Source organism: Callithrix jacchus, chromosome 7 (assembly GCF_049354715.1).
Source record: "Callithrix jacchus isolate 240 chromosome 7, calJac240_pri, whole genome shotgun sequence".
Classification (NCBI taxonomy): Eukaryota; Metazoa; Chordata; class Mammalia; order Primates; family Cebidae; genus Callithrix; species Callithrix jacchus.
Genome location: NC_133508.1, coordinates 134,640,100 through 134,661,152, shown reverse-complemented (window position 1 = coordinate 134,661,152; position 21,053 = coordinate 134,640,100). Strand labels below are relative to the sequence as shown.

Genomic DNA, 21,053 nt, shown 5'->3' with positions numbered 1-21,053 from the left:
TCTTTCTATACAGCCGCATAATATTCCATTGAATAAGTAAATCATGATTTATTTATCTAGATCCTATTGATGAACATTTAGATTGCCTCCAATCTTATTTATACACAATTCTGCAATGCATATCCTTGTTTCTAAGTGGTTTTTCCACATGTGTGAATGTCTGCTGGATAAATATTGTAAATAAAAATTACTGGATAGGATATATTTTTTATTTTAAAAGAGGCAGTCAGGTTGCCTATAAAATGGGTGTGAGCCTTGCTATAAAATATTAGCAATTCCTTCCATTGAAAAAGGGAAGTAGACCAATGTCTTTAATATATAAGGAGTTCCTACAAATAAAAAATTAAAAGCTAACAATCAAATAGAAAAATAGATAAAGCATGTGAATAGACTATGACATATTACAGAAAAGTAAAAACAAATATGCTCAGCTTCATTTTGAAGTAATTCAAGGTGAAACTAGAATGCCTTTTTCACTTGTCAATAATCCCTTTAGGCAGACTATCACAAAGCTTCTGAGTGTGGTACTGGGAAAAATTATTCCTTTTCAAGCTATCAAAAATGTGAAAATAGAATAGACATAACTCTAGATACACAAAATGTCAAAAATTTGTTTCCTATAGATTTTTTTTTCTTTGGAATCTTCTGGAAGATGTATTTCCCAATAAGGGGAATTCACCAAGAAAGAAGATGTTTAACCCAGGAAACCAGAGATCCACTACAGAAGAGAAGAAAATTGTATGTTGGTGAAAGACGCTCCAATAGCTATGTAGCAATCCTGGGATTACAATGGCATATGAGATCAGAGGGCTCAAGGAAAGATGTCTCTAAGGGAAACATGGAACATTCTTTTTTTTTTTTTGAGATAGCATCTCACTCTGTCACCCAGGCTGGAAGGCAGTGGTGCAATCTCAGCTCATTGAAACCTCCGCCTCCAGAGTTCAAGTAATTCTTCTGCCTCAGCCTCTTGAGTAGCTTGGACTACAGGCTTGCGCAACCACTCCTGGCTAACTTTTGTATTTTTAGTAAAGACGGGATTTCACCTTATTGAGCAGGCTAGTCTCGAACTCCTGACTTTGTGATCTGCCCACCTCAGCCTCCCAAAGTGCTGGAATTACAAGCACAGCCACAGTGCATGACAGTGAAAAACATGGAACTTTTTTGGATAAAATATAATATGGCTATATATGTTTAGTAGAGGTTTGTGGCACTGTTGGCATGCTAAGGGGAAGCATTAATCAAAAACACATGAAATATTTTTTAAATTAACTACAGGTTAAGTGAAAAGTTGTAAAGAAATATAATTATAGCACACTCTATGGCTTGGTTTGTAAAAGTAATTACATCTTCATAATAATATAAGCACTGAATACTAATAAAATTAAGATTGTGAAACAATTCTGCAGGAGGATGGAAGAGAAGTATGGATGTATGCATATGTGTATGTGGTAGGGTTATAAACTCTTATCTTCCAAAGTAGGAAGTCAATAGATAATGTCTAGAATTAATAGATGAGAAAATGACACAAGAACATATTTTTCAGAAGAATGGAGGTGACTATCAGGATGATTAGTGAGAATTGAAAGTAGCTGCTTCTGGGGCATGGTACACTGGGTTGAGAAATAAGGAGATAGAAGAGTGTAGTTTTGGGTTTTGTTCTTGTTGTAAGCCAAAACTAAATTTTGAAACCCCTCCCCTCCAACTTAATGGACTCCTTCTCTCTGCCAATGGCATTCCAAAGTTAACCCAAAATAGGATTTCAGGCCTTGATGGGAAAGGGTGGTAAACACCTCCCTCACCATACCCTCTTCTCTTCTGAATTGGGTTAGAACTGACCAGCATTGACATTAAAACAGAGACCTTAACATAATCTATTCTCTCTGAAACCTGCTACCTGGAAGCTTTATCTGCATAATAAAAACCTTGGTTTCCACAAGCACTTATCTTAAACTAGCCACTCCCTTCTATTGATTCCAGGTCTTTGGATAAACTTTTTCAACCAATTGCCAATCTTTGAATCCACCTAAGACCTGGAAACCCTTGCTTAGAGTTGTCCTACCTTTTCATATAGAATAATATTAATTGATGCTTTATGTCTTCCTAAAACATATAAAACCAAGCTGCAGCCTGACCACATTGGGCACACGTTCTCAGGACTTCCAGAGGCTGACATAGACATGTCCCTAAACTTGGCAAAATAAATTTATAAATGGATTGAAACCTGTCTCAGATACTTTTGGTTTAAAAATGTCGAGGTAAATCTTCCAGAATTATTTACTTTTTAAGCTATGTGCATGTGTTACTTTGATAAAAATAAATTTTACATTAAAAAAGAAAAGGAATTAGATGGCAGTGAGCAAAGGACCGTTTTAGCACAAACATTGCCTCTTTTGTATTCATCCATAGTGACTGCTTATCTCCATGTTTACCGAAAAAAGCTCAGCATAGCTGGCTGTCCTTCCTATATTGCGCACATAATAAAGATTATTCTTGGAAGAGAACACAATAGTTTGAGTGGATCAGCAGTTTTTGGAATGATCATACATAAAGACCTAAACTAGGGGAGAAAATGAGAAAAGTAAAGAAAAATATACAGAAAAGTAAAAGATGGGAAAAAAATGCTAAATGCAAAGGAAACAACATCATTTTGCTTTGTAATATTATCAACTATGAAATATAAAAATCTTATAAAATCCACATCATAATATATATGGCCTTATGCAAACAGCCACATAGATGAAAACAAAGAACAAGTGATTTTGCAAAGAAAAATATTGTAGTTTGGGCCGAGCTCAGTTGCTCACCCCTTTAGTCCCAGCATTTTGGGATGCTTGTAAGGTTTGACAGCGCAATAAAAGGCATGGTAATCTCTGTGACCTGCAGGTATGGTCCAGATGAGTTCCTGGAAGAAATGTTTCAACCCCTGTGGCACCTAACTAACCTGAGACATTCTTCTATTGTTTCTTATTCAGGCCTCAATTGACAAGGCCATTGGACTTTGTAAACGACTTGGTCAACCTTGCCGCTCCATACCCTACGACCCCCTGCCAGCTTGGCCAACCTTGTGACTCCACACCCTACAACCCCCTCCCAGCTTGCAAAAAACTGCCAACTGTAACTTCTGTAACTTTCCACTGTTTACCCCAAACCTATAAAACCAACTCCTATCCCTCCAGCCTCAGCTGACGCCCTTTTTGGCCTCAGCCCGCCTGCACCCAGGTAAATAAACAGCCATGTTGCTCATACAAAGCCTGTTTGGGGGGATCTCTTCATTCAGAGGCTGAGGTGGGCAGATAACGAGGCCGGGAGTTCAAGACCAGCCTGGCCAACAAGGTGAAACCCTATCTCTACTAAAAATACAAAAGATTAGCCAGGCATGGTGGCAGGTGCCTGTAATTCCAGCTACTCAGGAGGCTGGGGCAGGAGAACCACTTGAACCAAGGAGGCAGAGGTTGCAGTGAGCCTAGACAGTGCCACTGCACTCCAGCCTGGGCAACAGAGCAAGACTCCATCTAAAAAAAAAATACTATAGTTTAAGTTAACATACAGGTTTTCAGCTCATACCTGAAATGATAACACTTCAAACCTAAATTCTTTGAAAACGTCACAAAGATAGGAACCTCAACAAACAAAAGACATCAGCCTTTCAAAATCTTTTAATATTTCTAAAGTTTTCAAAGTAGTTTTAATTCTTTTCTTTTTTTAAATAAAAGAGGGAATTTATTAGAAGAATACAGAGGTTCTTGCAGAGATTCTAACAGCTGCAAGGGGTCAACAGCTAGAATCATGCCTTTCTGAAGGACAGAGTATGCTTTGATCACAAGCTTCTAATTCTGAGTTCTGCACCATCAGGAAGAGAATATCCTAGAGGACAGTTCTCCTTGTATACTGCATAAGAATGTGGATTCATTTCTGCTTGCTTTTTGATCCTTATAGTTCTTTATGCTGGCCTCAAACTTGTCAAGCACGTGTTGGCAGACATTCGTGAGCTCATTCAGGCCTCTCTGAAATGGCTCAACAGCTGGAAGGGCACCTCAAGTCTGAAAGCATAAATTAATTTTGCTCTCTGAAGGATGGGTCCTAGTGTAACCACAAAATTCCACTTCCGGGTTCTTCATGATCATGTAACGCAGAGAATTTCCTAGGGTATGGTCCTCCTCATGCAATACAAATGTCACACAGTGTCTATCTGTTCCAGCCGCCTGGACCATTTCCAGGGCTGTCTTCCTCTCGCCTTCAGCCATTGAGGTCTTTAATCCAGATATTTTTCTCTCCAGTTCCTGGTCCTCTTCCATCGTGGAGGCAGTTTCTGGATCCTCAGGTGGTGCTAACATATCCGGGGCTCTGCCCCATAGCTCGAGGCGTGGAGGCGAAGCAGGAAGGAAGAGTAGTTTTAATTCTTAACAGTAGCAATGAAGAACTAAGAAATGATGGCAGTATTAATTCTTAACAATAGCAATGAAGAACTAAGAAATGATGGCAGTATTAATTCTTAACAATAGCAATGAAGAACTAAGAAATGAAGCTGAAAATAGTTCCGATTTGGTTGTCTCTGAATTGTTTTGCAATAGATGTCTGTGGTGAAGGATTGTCACTTCAGACTATGATCACCTCACCCCCACACCTATTTTCTTTTTCTTTTACTTTTCTTTTTTTTTTTTTTTTTTTTTTTTTGAGACAGAGTTTCCCTCCCGTTACCCAGGCTGGAGTGCAATGGCGCGATCTCGGCTCACCACAACCTCCGCCTCCTGGGTTCAAGCAATTCTCCTGCCTCAGCCTCCCGAGTAGCTGGGACTACAGGCGTGCGCCACCATGCCCAGCTAATTTTTGTATTTTTAGTAGAGACAGGTTTTCACCATGTTGACCAGGATGGTCTCAATCTCTTGACCTTGTGATCTGCCTGCCTCAACCTCCCAAAGTGCTGGGATTATAGGCATGAGCCACCATGCCCGGCCTACCTATTTTCAATTACAGAAATAAAGTATCCTTTTAGGAAAGGGGCAGGGAATATGATCTTGTTCTTATTTAATATTTACAGTGAAGCATGTTTGCCAAATTTGCAAATGACAACTTATACTGGGAAGATAGAAGCAGCATTCAAAATGATGTTGAAAGGAATATAAATGGAAAGTCTCTCATTTAGTTTAAAAAAAATGAGCTACACTATTCACAAAAGCAAAGATATAGAATCAACCTGAATGCCCATCAGTTTATAGACTGAATAAAGACAATGTGTTATATATATATGCTATGGAACACTATGCAGCCATAAAAAAGAATGAGATCATGTCCTTGCAATGACAGCTGGAGGAAATTATCCTTAGCAAACTAACCCAGGAACAGAAAACCAAATACTGCATGTTCTCACATATAAGTGGGAGCTAAATAATGAGAAAATATGAACACACAGAGGGGAACAACACACACTAGGGCCTTTAGGAGAGTGGAGTGTGGGAGGAGAAAGAGGGTCAGGAAAAATAACTAAAAGATACCAACCTTAATCCTGGGTGATGAAATAATCTGTACAACAAACCCCAATGACACAAGTTTACCTATGTAACCACCCTGCACTTGTATTCTTGAACTTAAAATAAAAGTTAAAAACAAAAACAACACAAAAGGAAATATTACAAACTAGTAAGTATGCTCAATTTTCTTTTTTTTTTTTTGGAGACAGAGTTTCGTTCTGTCACCAGGCTGGAGTGCATGATCTCAGCTCATTGCAACCTCTGCGTCCCGGGCTCAGGCAATTTTCCTGCCTCAGCCTCCGGAGTAGCTGGGACTACAAGCGCACGCCACCACACCCAGCTAATTTTTGTATTTTTTAGTAGAGTATTTTTTTGTATTTTTTAGGTTTCCCATGTTGGCCAGGATGGTCTAAATCTCTTGACCTTGTGAGCTGCCCACCTTGGCCTCCCAAAGTGCTGGGATTACAGGCATGAGCCACTGCGCCTGACCATATCCTCAATTTTCTATGACATCAAACAACTTTCGTTATTTCCCATTTTTATAATGTATATGAATTATTTCTTGAGATTGTAGTGGTCCAGTCATATAGCATTTTTATTCATTTATCCACTACATAATTAATTCATTAATTCAGTCAGTACTTACTGAGCACCCACTGTGTGTCACATACTATTCCAGGCACTAAGGATACAACAGTAAACCAGACGTAAGGGCCCTTTTCTTATGAAACTTATGTTATAGTGGAAGAAATAAACCTTGAGCAAGTAGACAAATTAAATGGTTTTGAGGATGGTAAGAGTTTTGAAGGAAATATAACAGCTTAAAAAAATAGCATTGCTGGGTCAGGGTACTGTTTTGTAAATCTCTGAACAACAAAAAGGATTAATTTTTCTTTAAAAATTGAATGAACTTGTAGAGAGACAGTGTACTACCACGTATATATATACCCATTCCTAATTCTGGCTTTTAGGAATTCTCCTGTTCACTTACCCTAAATTGAAACTTGCCAACTAAAAAGACCATTGATATACACAACGGCCCTATTGCTTTAGTCTTTTATTTTTATTTCCAATTGACAAATAAAAATTGTACATATTTACAATTTAAAAAAAAAAACCAAGCTGCATAAATACTTTCCATATAAAGGGATGTATGGCTTGATAACAATCCCTGTGAAGAAATCATGAGGCATTGACCCAAAGCAATTACAATCTTAGGCTTTGTTAATGAAGTTGTCATAGTCTCATTGTGTTCTACTCAATTTGACCCACGTATTACGTTGAGTAGGATAAATATGAAGAAAACAATACTCCTTATACCAGGATGATTGGGGAGGGCATTGTGATTGGTAGCTTAGTGTTTATTCTGTGCTCTTGTTGTGGAGTAGCCATGCAATTTGGGTCGTTTTGACCCTCTTTCCCCACTCCAGAGGTAAACCAATCAAAGTGATCATTCTCCTTTCGAAGTGATAGTTTCAGGTAATTGAGACCTAAAATCAATCGAAATATAGCGTTTTATTTAATCCAGGAGTTGATTCAAAGGTGAGTCAATAAGCATGAAATTTACGTGTGATGATAGACATGAATGTATCTAATGGAAGCATATAACTCTGAGCAATATTGGCAGCCACACTAAAACACAAAAGTGCTTACCTAAACATAAAACCATAGAAAGATGAAAGAAACTCTTGTGTCCCAACAATCTATTCTTTCTTTTTTTTTTTACCCTGAGATGGAGTCTTGCTCTGTCACCCAGGCCGGAGTGCAGTGACTCGATCTCGGCTCACTGCAACCTCTGCCACCCGGGTTCAAGTAATTCTCTTGTCTCAGCCTCCCGAATAGCTGGGACTACAGGTGTACACCACCATGCCTGGCTAATTTTTGCATTTTTAGTAAAGATGGGGTTTTACCATACCAGTCAGGCTGGTCTTGAACTCCTGACCCCAGATGATCCTCCAGCCTTGGCCTCCCAAAGTACTGAGGTTACAGATGTGAGCCAACTCACCTGGCCCCAACAATCTATTTTTAATAGAAGGAAACCAAGGAGATTCTTTTAAAATTATAAATCATCTTAGTCCTTTGCTCAGAATCTTGATATAGAAACTGCTTGCATTCTAAGCGAAAGCCAAGGTCCTCATAAAAGCTTATAAACCCCATCATCTCTCTGACCTTGTCTCTAACATCTCTTCCCTTCACCCACTGCTCACCAGTACCTAGTGAGCAAGGCTTATAAACCCCATCATCTCTCTGACCTTGTCTCTAACATCTCTTCCCTTCACCCATTGCTCACCAATGGCCTAGTTTGCCATTCCTAAAGTTTGCCTGACACTGTCTTACCTTAGATCCTTTGTTTAAGTTTTTTCTCTGCTCTTCCCTCAAACTTCCCTTCTCCCCTCTTCTCCTAGATAACTCCCTCATTTATAAGTCATTATTCAAGTCATCCCTTCTCAATGAGAAATACCCTGGTCACACTATTTAATACAGCTTCTTGCTATTCCTCCCTGACAATCTCAAACCTTTTCTTGCTCCATTCTTTTGTCAAAGCATATATTATATGGTGGTAATATGGTATGTAATTTATTTAGTTTTACATTTATTGTTTACTATCTGTGTCCCTTCTCTGGAATACAAGTTCTAGAATAACAGTTTGCTTTGTCCCAGATGTCTCTCAAGTAGCTAGTACAAATGCCTGGCACATAGTAGACACTCCCTAAACATTTGTTGAAGGTTGAATGAGTAATTGAGCTGCTGAATCACCCACTTTCTGAAGACTGACTCTGATATGAGCCAAGGTATTCCTTTACTGCTTTATACATTTAGAGTACAAAAAAATTTTTTTAGACAAATGAAAGCCAACTGACTACTAAAATAGTGAAGGCTAGGGGATCCATGTCCAAGAAAGAATGTTTGAAGGAGTGGAGATGTTTACCGGGGGAAGACTAGTGAAGAGCATGCTATCTTGTAATAAACAAAGGGTTGTCATACAGAAAAAGAGGAACTAGGCATATTTTTATTGTTCTACAAAGCAGAATGGATTAAAGTTACAGAGAGGCAAATTTCAGCACAGCTTAAGAATGAACTTTCTAACAATAAAACTGCTTCACATTGGAATCAGCTGCCTCATGCTTTAGTCAGCTCTCTACTATAATATGTGTTCAAGCAGAGGCTAAATGCATCTGTTAGAGAGGTGATAGAAGAGATCACTGTACTGGGCATTGGATTCGACTTGGTGACTTTTTTAAGTCCCTTTCTACTCTAGAATTTACTATAAAACATGATTTTGATGTGGCCACTTATGGATTATCTGTTTAGCCCATAAAAAAATTCTTTTTCTGGATGAATTATCTCTTTCCTAATTCCTTGACCCTTTTCAAACACATGGGCTTTCAGCACCCATATTTGTTCTGTGCGGGCCCAGTCCTTTAGGCCATAACTGATTAGGTCAGGAATGGGCAGCTTATCAAAGTGTGCCAGTCAGATTCTTTCAACCGGAAGTTTAGAAATAGGAGAAAAGACTCACAGTTGGCCTTCTTCCATGATTAGAAAAGTAACGTGTCATCAACTCATGGATAGCCAGTTTCTACAATGTGGGCTAAGAGGAGAGGTAACTGATCAAAACAAGGGATAAAAGAATGAAGCTGATGGAGAGAGAACAAAACTAAGTGACAGAGACTATATCTGCAATGGCTTTCCAGTTCTTAGTTCCAGTATTTCCTAAATAAGATCCAAAGCTAATTTTACCCTTGAGTCTCTGTCTCTCTTTGTCTCTGTCTCGGTCTGTCTCTCTCTTTTCTTTAAGCCAGTCAATTTATTACTATTACTTGCAACCAAAGATTCACAACCAGTATACCTTTTATTTTACTTTTAACCTCTTTTTATCTATATCTAAGTATCTGAGTTAATAAATGAAATCTCCTATCACTTATTTAAAAAAGAGTAAAAATAAGATTCTCTCTACACATTAATTGCAATTGTATACACTGTGAATTAATTGGAAACAGGGTCATATGACATTTATTGCAATGCATTACTTGCTTTACCATCACTACCATCACACTCATAGCTGACACAAAGTTCTAAAAAAATTGTGATAGCAGATCTACAATGCTGAGTACTGTATATTTCTATTTGGGTACCATGAAGCCATTATTATGTCCTACTCATTTTGGCAGGTATTAGAATTTTTGATTCCTGCCCTTTCTCTAGGTTGTTTTATTCTTTCAGGTTTAGATGGTGGTATTGTGAGCACGATAAAACCAATATTACAGATCAAAGGACGAGACTAAACATTTTTGAAAAGCAGGAATGGCGCAAAAGTTCAAGAATGGGGAAGAAGGCCTTTTCTCTTTGACACTCTTTGCAAATACAGAAAGCAGTAACTATCAAGTTTGCTTCAGGTTTTGGGCATAGGAGTTTATTAAGATTTATTAAGGGAACAAACACAGTCATTTGACCAGGATTCCACCACGTGAGTTGAGCTCATAGAAGTCAGATCTAAACCCTAAAGGGATGATTTTGCCTTTACTAATCTCCCCTTCTTCAGTGCACTGGAACAGAGGCAGTGGTGTGCTGGTAAAAGTTTAATAAATGGCTCTTTGGCAGAGAAGCACTGCTTTGTTGTGTCGCTGATTTGCTTAATGTAAATATTCCCACTATGGCCAGTTTCAAGCTGCAAATATGATAAACATAGAGTTGGAAGGAGATGCACATAATTAGCCCTCATGGGCCAGTACTAGCTGGCTCCAGCACACCGCTCATACCGGCCACCTTGTTATATCTAGAACATGCTGTCAAGCAGATTAGCCTCCGGATCTACTTTATGCCTTGAACACCCATCTCTCACATCTTTGCACAGTTTTCTCTCTTATTTCACTTAGGTATTGCTCAGAAGTGACTCCCTCAGAGAGGCCTTTCCTGATGGTTATATTTAAAGTGGCAACTATCCCATCACTTTCTATCTCCTTCTTTATTTTATTTTTCTTCTTAGGAATAATCAACCTAACATTCATTATCTATGTATGTTTAGTTGATTATTATTTGTCTCACGTCCCATCTCCTAAAATGCACACTACATTAGAGCAGTGACTGCATATTGTGTTCTTTGCTGTTCTTCCCATATCTGGAACCATGTCTGAGAGAAAGTAAATGGCCAATAAATAATTATGGAATGAATTAATAAATGGACTTTTATTAAATTATCCAGTGGTAATCAACTCTGTGTCCTCAGTGCTTAGCCTGGTGCCTGAACCAGCTCGATAAATATCTTTGAATATTTGAAATAAGTAATTAGATATTCAAGACAAATGAGCTAAGGTTGGGAGTTAGAAGTTTACATAGGAACATTATTATTGCTAGCGATATGCCTACAAAGCAGATGGCAAATTTTTTTGTCCTTATCCTTTTTTATAGCTTAGGAGACTGAAATACAGAAAACAAATGGACTTTACCTAGAGACATAACATATGTTGCATTTATGCAAGGCTGGTAGGTCAACTCAGAAATGAAAATTTGGATTTGAATTGGTCTGATACAATGGAAAGAACACTAGATTGGTAGTTTAGAAGATTTGGCTCTTCCTCTAAAGCCCTGTCTGAATGAAACATAGCACAGTTTTTTTTCAATAAAAGGAATGACATGAAATGACATCACTAGAAATTGTACAAATTTATTTCCAACTCAGGTGTCTTATGATCAGGTTACCTTCTTTAAGAATATAGAGTTCCAAATTATTTTAACATTGGCTGAAATATCTAGTTCAGACAAAAGCAAGTTTTTATTCATGAAATTTTCATTCATGTTGTTGTTGTTAGGGAGCCAATGTCATTTAATTAATTCAAGTTTATGCATGTATATATGTGTATATATTCTATTTGGTCAGCTATTTTACATACATATAAATTTTGTATATCTAATTACTTATAATATCTAATTACTTATTTCAACCTCTGCATGAGGATACACAGATGATTACAATTGAAAATTTAATGATGTCTATTAATTCATTCATTCCATAATTATTTGTTGGCTATTTTTTTGTGGCAGGCACTATTCTAGATAAGGGAATATATATATATATTTAGAATATATATATATGTATATATATAATAGCTGACCAAATAGAATAAAGACATATTCATTCATTAAACAAATACTTATTTATTCATATAATACATATTTATTCAATAAATATTATTTATTTCTAAATATTTATTTGACCGCCCTATTTTAGTGTAATCTGACCCCTTAGTACACCTGATCCTGTTCACTGCACTTTATTATTTCCATATGTCTTCCAATTATAGTACATAATTACCTTATTTATTATATTTATTTTTTATTATCTTTCTTCAACCCTTCTTACTCCTGCACTCCAGCAACTCAATGTAAACTACAGAGGCAAAGTGCTTACTTTGTTCACCAATGTATCCCAAGCACTTAGAACAATACTGGACTCTCGATAAATATTTGATAAATGAATGAATTTTATACTTTCTATGTTTCGAACACTATTTTAGGAATTAGGGATACAGCAGATAACAAAACAAATACTCTGACTGCTCTGAAGGAACTTACTTTCCAGAGAAAAAAACAGGGAGAAAAAAAATATATATATATATGTCAGGAGATGATAACTGTTATATAGAAACAAAGCTAGGCTGAGTAGAAATAGGGTAACGTGGTGAGAATCAAGTGATGTTTTTTTAATGGGAAGATTAGGGAAGGCTATTCTGATAAGGTGGCATTTAAGCAGAGACTTAAGGAAGATGAAAAAGCAGTATGAGATTACAGGTATAATAATTCAGGCTGGTAAAGATATGGAAATATATTAACTGTAGTTCTTCAAAATTCTAAAAAATTAAGTCATTTAATATGTTTATTAAAAATCCAGCATGTCTCAATCTCTGTGTGATGTCATAGAGTTGTAGAGATGAAACAACCACAATTGTCCTCAACCTGAAGAAACACAATTTCTGGCAAAGAGAAGAGATGAGAAAATCAATGATTATAATTCAGTGTAGCACCAGTATAACCAGGAGAAGGACAAAGGAGAGCATCCCTATGCAATTTTTCCAGAATGTGAGTTGGAAAATGTTGGAATACATGATCAGCTTTTATCAGTGATTTCACATTCATTTGTAAGGTTGCCAGAAGGTACAGCAGGGAAGGGCATTACCGATAGAGAAGACAGCATGTGCAAAGTCAGGGAGTCATGAGAGAGCATGCAGGACTTGGAAGCCGTAGATAGGTGATAATGGTGTTAAGAATTTTGGTAAGGACTGGACAATGAATAGGAAATCTGTCCCTGAAATGTCTGTATATGCCATGCTAATAAATGTAAATTGTATCCTAAAGGCAATGCAGTAGAAGATTTTAAGCAGCAGCAGGACAATCATATGTACACATATAAGCATATGAGATATTTAGGTAGAGATTCAAAACAGACACATGAGATCTTAACTTTTTTTTTTTTTTGAGACAGAGTCTTGCTCTGTCACCAGGTGCCAGGCTGGAGTGCAGTGGCACGATCTCGGCTCACTGCAACCTCCACCTCCCAGGTTCAAGCAATTCTTCTGCCTCAGCCTCCTGAGTAGCTGGGACTACAGGCGCGTGCCACCACACCCATTTAACTTTTGTAGTTTTAGTAAAGATGGGGTTTCACCATTTTGGCCTGGATGGTCTTGATCTCTTGACCTCGTGATCTGCCTGCCTCGGCCTCCCAAAGTGCCAGGATTACAGGCGTGAGCCACCATGCCTGGCCAGCAACATTTTTTAAGTTATAGGATTATTTCATGAAACAGTTGGCCACTTGAGGTTCTTGATATCTCAGAAGAGAAGGGAAAAACCAGTATAATGTCTTATAGTTTCTTTGTAATATTGACAGGATAGAGGATATTTAAGTTCCAAGATATTTGTGTTAGCTGCTCTTTAAGGATACTTAGCATGGCCTGGAAACTATCTTTGATTTGAAGTTTCTATAGTAGGCCAGTAGGATATTTTCCCACTGATATTAATGTCAATACTATTACAATAACTTTACCTTGGTTAATATAATGGATTAATACTTTTTGATAGTTGTCAGAAACATGGCTTATTTACATCTCATCAAAAGCTATACTTTTCTCATGTTTTCCATAAAAATAGAAAAATTTTGTTGGATTTTGGCAGCAATAAGCAACGCACTATCCCATTGGTCACATGGCTATAGCTAAATAGAAGATAACAGCCTGACCACTCTGACGTTACATGTGCTTTGGAACGTAAAATGAGCACTTATGGTATATTTTAAGATAAACTGTTATTAGTTTATAATTTTATAAATTTTCTTTGGACTGTTTTTCTATTCATGTCAAATATAGGCACATCTTCTGGATTTCCTTCCCTATATTACTAAAAGAAGAAGAAAGAGGAGGAAAAGCAGGAGGAGGAGGAAAATATATGAGCTACAATAAAATCTTTTTTTTAAACTGCAATATTCAGATTTCATGATTATTTAAGGTATCTGAGGTTGAACCGGTTTTAAATAAAGTTTTCTTTGCCAAAAATAATTCTTTGCCTACAGACAGTACAATTTAATTATAAGCAGAGGGTTTAAAATAATGTAGACTATAAAGTGTTTCTAAGCACCTTCAACACTCTCAAGTAGAATACTTCAGAAGTAGTGGATTTACATACAATTGATATGTTAATTATGATTAATTTATGAATAATTATTATCTATTCATTAAATCAGTCCCCTAAGGACTTCTATTAGTCAACATATTGTTAGCTTAAAGAGTTTGAGTTAGTTAAGACTTTAGAGCTGAATGTGTAAGACAACATTGTAAAATATTTTCTGTCCTTCATCTTCATAAAATGAACTTGGGCTTTTTCTTTTACTCCTCAGTGACTGTCTCTACTTGTTTGGTGTCTCTGTTTAAGAACCAACACCAATATGTCTGCCAGTAATACCCATCTATGGAAGCCACAGAATAATTTTTGAAGATATAATCACAGATAAAAGTATGGTTTCTATCTCTCCAGCTTCCAATATAACCCCGAATCAAAAGAATTCCAAACCTTGCCCAATACATTTTTCTATAGTGATTACTCAGAGGCATTTCACTGGGGGGGAGAAAAAAGTGGCAGCCCTGCTTTGCTGACATACTAAGCAGAAATTTAGCTTGATTATTGATTAATCCAGCATTAGCCATTATAGTGACCAACCTGACAAGTTGTTTCCAGACAATGTCTTTTTTTGGACCAGCCAGAAGAGACCTGAAGGCCATCACTTACTTTCAGGAACAGATGCCTATGGCTTTTGGTATGTGGTTGCCATTAGAGTGGTTTTGCTTTTTAGCCCAGCCACAGGAAGGTACAATAAGTACTGAATGCACATATGTTTTTGATTATTCAGTCTTGCTCAGAAAATTTTCATGTGCTATCATAGTACTTTGATGTTTGAAAATGTCATGCCCTTGTTATATGAAAATGACAGTGCTGAGCTGCGCTTTGAGTTGTTTATTCAGACGCAGTGAAAGGTCAGAAATCCAGTCACTTTTTTCCTCATTTCCTCTTATAAAGAGTAGCATACATCCTTGAGGGGATGCTTCAGAATAGAGTTTATCTATTGAAGACTTCCTATGTATAAGGCAGTCAGAGGACATGGAAAGGAAAGAGGTTGAATCTCATTCTTGAGACACTGTAGTGGGGGCCTTCCTGCCATTAAAGGTAAACAATGCGAATCATCAATGTTCACTCCTAAGAGGTTAAATTCTCATGATCCCCTCTGCCTCCAGTTCCTGTATCTGTATTTTGCACCTGTACCGCTTGCACTGAAATTCAGTTTCTTGTCTAGATTATATGAGAAATTAGTTTCTATCAGGAATTCATGAATATGTCCCCAAATACTTAGGGGTGGTGATGAGGAGTTACATTGTACAGGAGTCAGACTTCTGCAACTTCTTTCTCTTCCTTCCATTTTTCTTGTTTTGTACTATCTCCTGTCTCTGTTGATCAAAACAAAATTCCCCCCATGCATAACATGAGTATTATTTATTGCTTCAACATACCTTTGGGGAACTATTCCAGAAATAGTTCCTTCAAATAATAGTATACATCGTTTTTCCCAAGAGGAACTCCAATAAATACAATTTTCCTCCTTGTCACAGGAGTACTGGACAGAAATTTTAAAAAATTGGTTTTGCTCACCTAAATAAAACTTTTGACTACTACTCAGAGAAACCTGAAACTTTACCCTCTCAACTTAGCTCAACAAAACCCCCAATCAGGGCTTTAATCTCCTCTTTCCTACACCCTAACTGTTGAGTGCTGCTAGTGAGAAATCTCCTAGTCTTTTAGATGCTGCCGCAATAAAGTCATATTTTCAAACCTCAGCTGGATCCTTAGCTCCCATCAATTCTTTGATTTGTACTTAGGCTCCTCTCCCTCCACTGCTACTCTAAATCTATACACATCAAATGCTCCACTTACTTTCAGACTACTTTCATTGAGAAAACCAGAGCCATAAAGTATAATCTCTCTTAATTTGTGGATCTTTTCCTATGAAATAATATACATAAACCACTCACACTCCTTTCCTCTAGTCTGGGTACCACTTCTAGTTCCTTGATGGTATATCATCTATGTCACTGCTTCATCAATTACTTCCTCTCTTCTATCATTAACCTTTGTTTAGGGGCAGGCATCATCTCTGAACTCAATTACTGTAATAATCTTTTACTCTTCTAACCCCTCTTCTTGTCCATATTAACTCCACATTCCACCGTATGTAAAACACACATGTGTTTATTGGACCGATTTTCTTAAAGTCCTTTAATGATTCACCTTTACTATAGGCAAAGTTCAGGCTTGTTAACATGGTATGCAAACTCTTTGTAGTGTTAAGCCTCATTTCCAGGCAATCTCGGTCTCTTACTCTATGCCCCAGACAAACAAAACATCAATAGTTTCTGCATCCACCATGCCATTTCTTGTCTTAGTGCGCTTTTTTATGTCTGTTTATGACCTTCCCAACTTCCCCACACAGCATTACATCACATCATATCACACATACCCTTTGCCTAAATAATTACTGCTTACTTTATCAGAATAAGTTAATGAGCCATTTCCACCTAAAAATCTTTCCCTTTGTGCTGTAATAATATCCTGTGACTCTCTATCACCCATTCTTATCTGTTATTTCCTAATTATCTCCTTAAGCCTATGATCTGTCCCCATTCCCCTGAGTCTACTATCATCTACACCTTTTAGGTCCTTGAGTGTAGAAACTACATTTTATTCACCTGGATTGACCAACTTTTTAATAGCACTACAATAGTGAAATATAGTTTATCAGGTTCCTCGTAACAATCAATCATTTTTCCTGGGTAACTTGTTTTTAGAATTGATGGAACATTGCCAAATAGGTTTTTATTTCTTGGTTTGTTTGCTTGGTTGCTTGCTGTTTTCTGTTCACAATGTGTCCACAGGAATATGTTCACCTCACAAAGGCTAAACACAAAATGTGAACTTCATAATTCCAAAGTATCAACTTTACTGTAAGCAAAACTCTTAATTTTTACTGTGAAATATTTCATGCATGCCATTTATAAATGTTCACAAATACTTTAAAGAATATTAATCTGATACCACCTGGGTTAAGAAATAATGACCAAAATCCTGAGTGAGTCTCTAGCAGTGATAAGTTTCACCATAGTTGAGCTACAAGAAGACACAATGACCGCAGGGAGTAGGCTGCTCTATATTTTTTCTTCAAAAATACTATGCTCTGTATCCAATGCTAAGAAGTAGATTAAACTTAACCCACTTCCATGTGGTAGAATCTAGGTTCGTAGTTGACATAGTAGCAGTGCATGCAGGGGAAAACAAACTTTACTAGTAAATAGTCAAGACAAGTTGACCCAGACAATAATCTGGGCCACACTCTTATGAACAATATGTTTGCTCTAATGTGCAAGAAATCTGTCATTAGTAATTAGAGAGTAACTGGGATTGGATCCTCCTCCAAATATTAAGATAAAAAACCCCATAAAACTTGAGAAAATATGACAAAACAACTGTGTATTATTGTTTTCACACTGCTATAAAGAAATACTGGAGATTGGGTAATTTGTAAGGAAAAGAGGTTTAATTGAATCGCAGTTTCACATGGCTGGGGACGCCTCAGGAAACTTACAATCATGGTGGAAGGCAAACGTTAAGAAAGGACATTCTTCATATGGTGGCAGGAGAAAGAAAAGAGAACAAAGTCAGGAGAACCCCTTATGAAACCATCAGATCTCTCCTGAGAATTCACTCACTAACATGAGAACATCATGGGGAAAACTGCCCCCATGATTCAATCACCTCCCAACCAGGTCCCTCCCCTGACACCTGGGGATCACGGGGATTACAGTCCAAGATGAGATTTGGGTGGAGACACAGCACCAAACACACCAAACTGTCTTCATACATTGGGCAACAAGCAGTGCAGGGCTAAGAGAAGGGAAAAAAATGAGATGAGCTCTATGGTCTCTCTAATTTTGTGTCTTGAAGACATTTTCTGGTGAGATGATGAGATAGTTAAGCAAAGCAGACTTGATATTAAATATCAAATTTAGGAGAGGCAAAGTCACCTGAAAATTGAAGTACTGAGAGTTGAAAAAAAAAGCGTAGAAAGAGCTCCAGAAATCTGCTGAAAGGGTTGCCTTTAAGTCTGATGGCGAATAATGAACTGCATATGCATAGGCTGAAACTCCACAAGGATGATCAAGAATGACTGAGGAACTATAAACTGAGAAAATCCCATTGCTCACACAGGATTGGGAGGTATTTGAATCCCAGCAAGCCATAGTAGAAAGTCCTTGTTGAACTCATGAGAAATTTAGCAGGGATCCCAGAAAAGTCATACCTTATGGTAGGATTACTCTAACCATCCTGACCAGGCTACAGAACAAATCTTCAAAGAATCAAGCTGATCCAAAAGTGACTTAGATGTCTACAAAACAAAATTCAATACAAAAAAAAAAAAACAAGAAAACACACACACAACATAACATTTGCAATGTTCAGAACTTTATCCAAAATTACAAGACATGCAAATAAGCAGAAAATGAGACTCATGTGCAAAAGATACATCAATCAACAGAAATATGTCCAGAAATTATACAGATGATGGGTTTTAGCAGATACTTCAAAACAGATATTATAAGGCCAAGCACAGTGGCTCACATCTGCAATCCCAGCACTTTGGGAGGCCAAGGTGGGTGGAGCACTTGAGGTCAGGAGTTCAAGACCAGCTTGGCCAATATGGTGAAACCCTGTCTCTACTAAAAATACAAAAATTAGCTAGGTGTGGTGGTGCCTGCCTGTAATCCAGCTACTTAGGAGTCTGAGGCAGGAGAATCTCTTGAACCCAGTAGGTGGAGGTTGCAGTGAGTAGAGATCATCCCACTGCACTCCAGCCTGGGCAACAAAGCAACTCTGTCTCAGAAAAAGTAAACATAAAAACAAAACAGAGATTACAACTATGCTCAAAGATTTAAAGAAAAGCATAAACATGAGGAGGACAGACATATAAGATATAAAGAGATTACTGTATCTAACATTATTACAAAATATATATGAGTAAGATATTAAAAGAACATAAAACTTCTAGAGCTGAGAAAGGTAATATCTGATATGAAAATTTTGCTGGGATAAGCATAGTGAAGTTTAGAAACTGCAAAAGAAAAGATTGATGAACTTCTAGAGAGTGATCATTAAAACTATGCAAACTGACATGTGAAAAAAATGTTGAAAATAATGAACAGAGCCTCAATGACCTGTGGGACAATATTAAACAGTCTAAACCATATAATTAAAATACTGGAGTTGGAAGAAAGGGCTAATCATATTTTTAAAAATAATGACTATAAAGTTTCCAAATTTGATGAAAACAAACACCCACAGATCCCAGAACTCAAATAACATTAAGCATAATCAACACACAGAAAACCACATGAAGCCATGTTATAATCAAACTGTTGAAATCCAATGATAAAGAGAAAATCTTAAAAGCTGCCAAAGGAAATAAAGATAAGAATGATAGCAGACTTCTCACCAGGAAAAATAATAATATTGATCCAGAAGACATGTAATGGCATCTTTAAAATGTTGAAAAAAAATTCTGTTGGGCCAGGCACAGTGGTTCACGCCTATAAACCCAGTACTTTGGGAGGCTGAGGTGGGCGGATCACTTGAGCCCAGGAGTCAGCCCAGCCTCAGTAACATGGCGAAACCCGCCTCCACAAAAAGTGGGAGGATGGCTTCAGCCAGGGAACTAGAGGTTACAGTTAGACAGATTGTGCTACTGTACTCCAGCCTGAGTGACCAAAAGAGACACCTTGTCTCCAAAAAGTAAATCAAATATGATGAAATGAAATTCTGTCAAATGAGAATTCTGTATTCAGAGAAAATATGTCCAAAATTAAGAAAAAAGTATTTTTTTTCCGGATAAACAAAAGCCAAGAAAATTTATCAGCAGATATGCACTGTAATAAAAATGTTCTTCAGTTAAAAAAAAATTATACTAGATGAGAAACTGAATCTTCATAATGGAAGGAGGAGCGCTGGAACAAGTAAATGCACAGGTATATATATTTTTTCATTTTCGTTTTTATGTTTTAGAGACTGGATCTTGTTCTGCTGGAGTGCAGTGATGCAGCCATCTCTCAATGCAGCCTCAAATTCTTGGGTTCCAGGAATCTTTCTGCCTCAGTTTGCTGGGTAGCTAGGACTAACAGGCATGTGCCACTGTATCCAGCTAACTTTTTCATTTTCTTTTTTCCTTTTTTTTTTTTCATTCTTGTTGCCCAGGCTAGAGTGCAATGGCGCAATCTCGGCTCACTGCAAACTTGGCCTCCCAGGTTCAAGCGATTCCCCTACCTCAGCCTCCCAAGTAGCTGGGATTACAGGCATGCCCCATCTTTCTTTTTTTGGAGATATGGAGTCTTTCTTTGTTGCCCAGGCTAATCTCGAATTCCTAGCATCAAGCAAATTCTCCCACCTTGGCCTCCCAAAGTGCTGGGATTACAGGCGTGAGCCACCACACCTAGCCCTGAAAGTATATTTAAAAACATCTGTCTCGTTGGTCTGGCGCGGTGGCTCACGCTTGTAGTCCCAGCACTTTGGGAGGCTGAGGTGGGCAGATCACGAGGTCAAGAGATTGAGACCATCCTGGCCAATATGGTGAGATCTTGTCTCTATTAAAAATACAAAAAAAATTAGCTGGGTGTGCTGGCATGCGCCTGTAATCCCAGCTACTCAGGAAGCTGAGGCAGGAGAACTGCTTGAACCCGGGAGGTGGAGGCGGCAGTGAGCCAAGATCGCGCCACTGCACTCCCGCCTGGCGACAAAGCGATACTCTGTCTCAAAAGAAACAAACGAACAACAACAACAACAAAAAACAAAACAAAAAAAACCCATCGTTTTCACTTTTAAATTTCTTCAGAAGACGATTGTTTAAAGCAAAAATAAACAATTATTTATTATGAGTTGAAACAGAAGAAAGTAGTTAATACTGGTTAAAATACTCCATATAAATGAGATTGTATAATATTTTCATCT

The 21,053-nt window shown here is 37.6% G+C and overlaps 1 pseudogene; it reads right to left on the bottom strand.

Annotated features, from left to right (window-relative positions):
* Positions 1-3,848: 3,848 nt before the first annotated feature.
* On the bottom strand, positions 3,849-4,386 carry LOC100397893 (DNA-directed RNA polymerases I and III subunit RPAC2 pseudogene; annotated as a pseudogene).
* Positions 4,387-21,053: the final 16,667 nt, after the last annotated feature.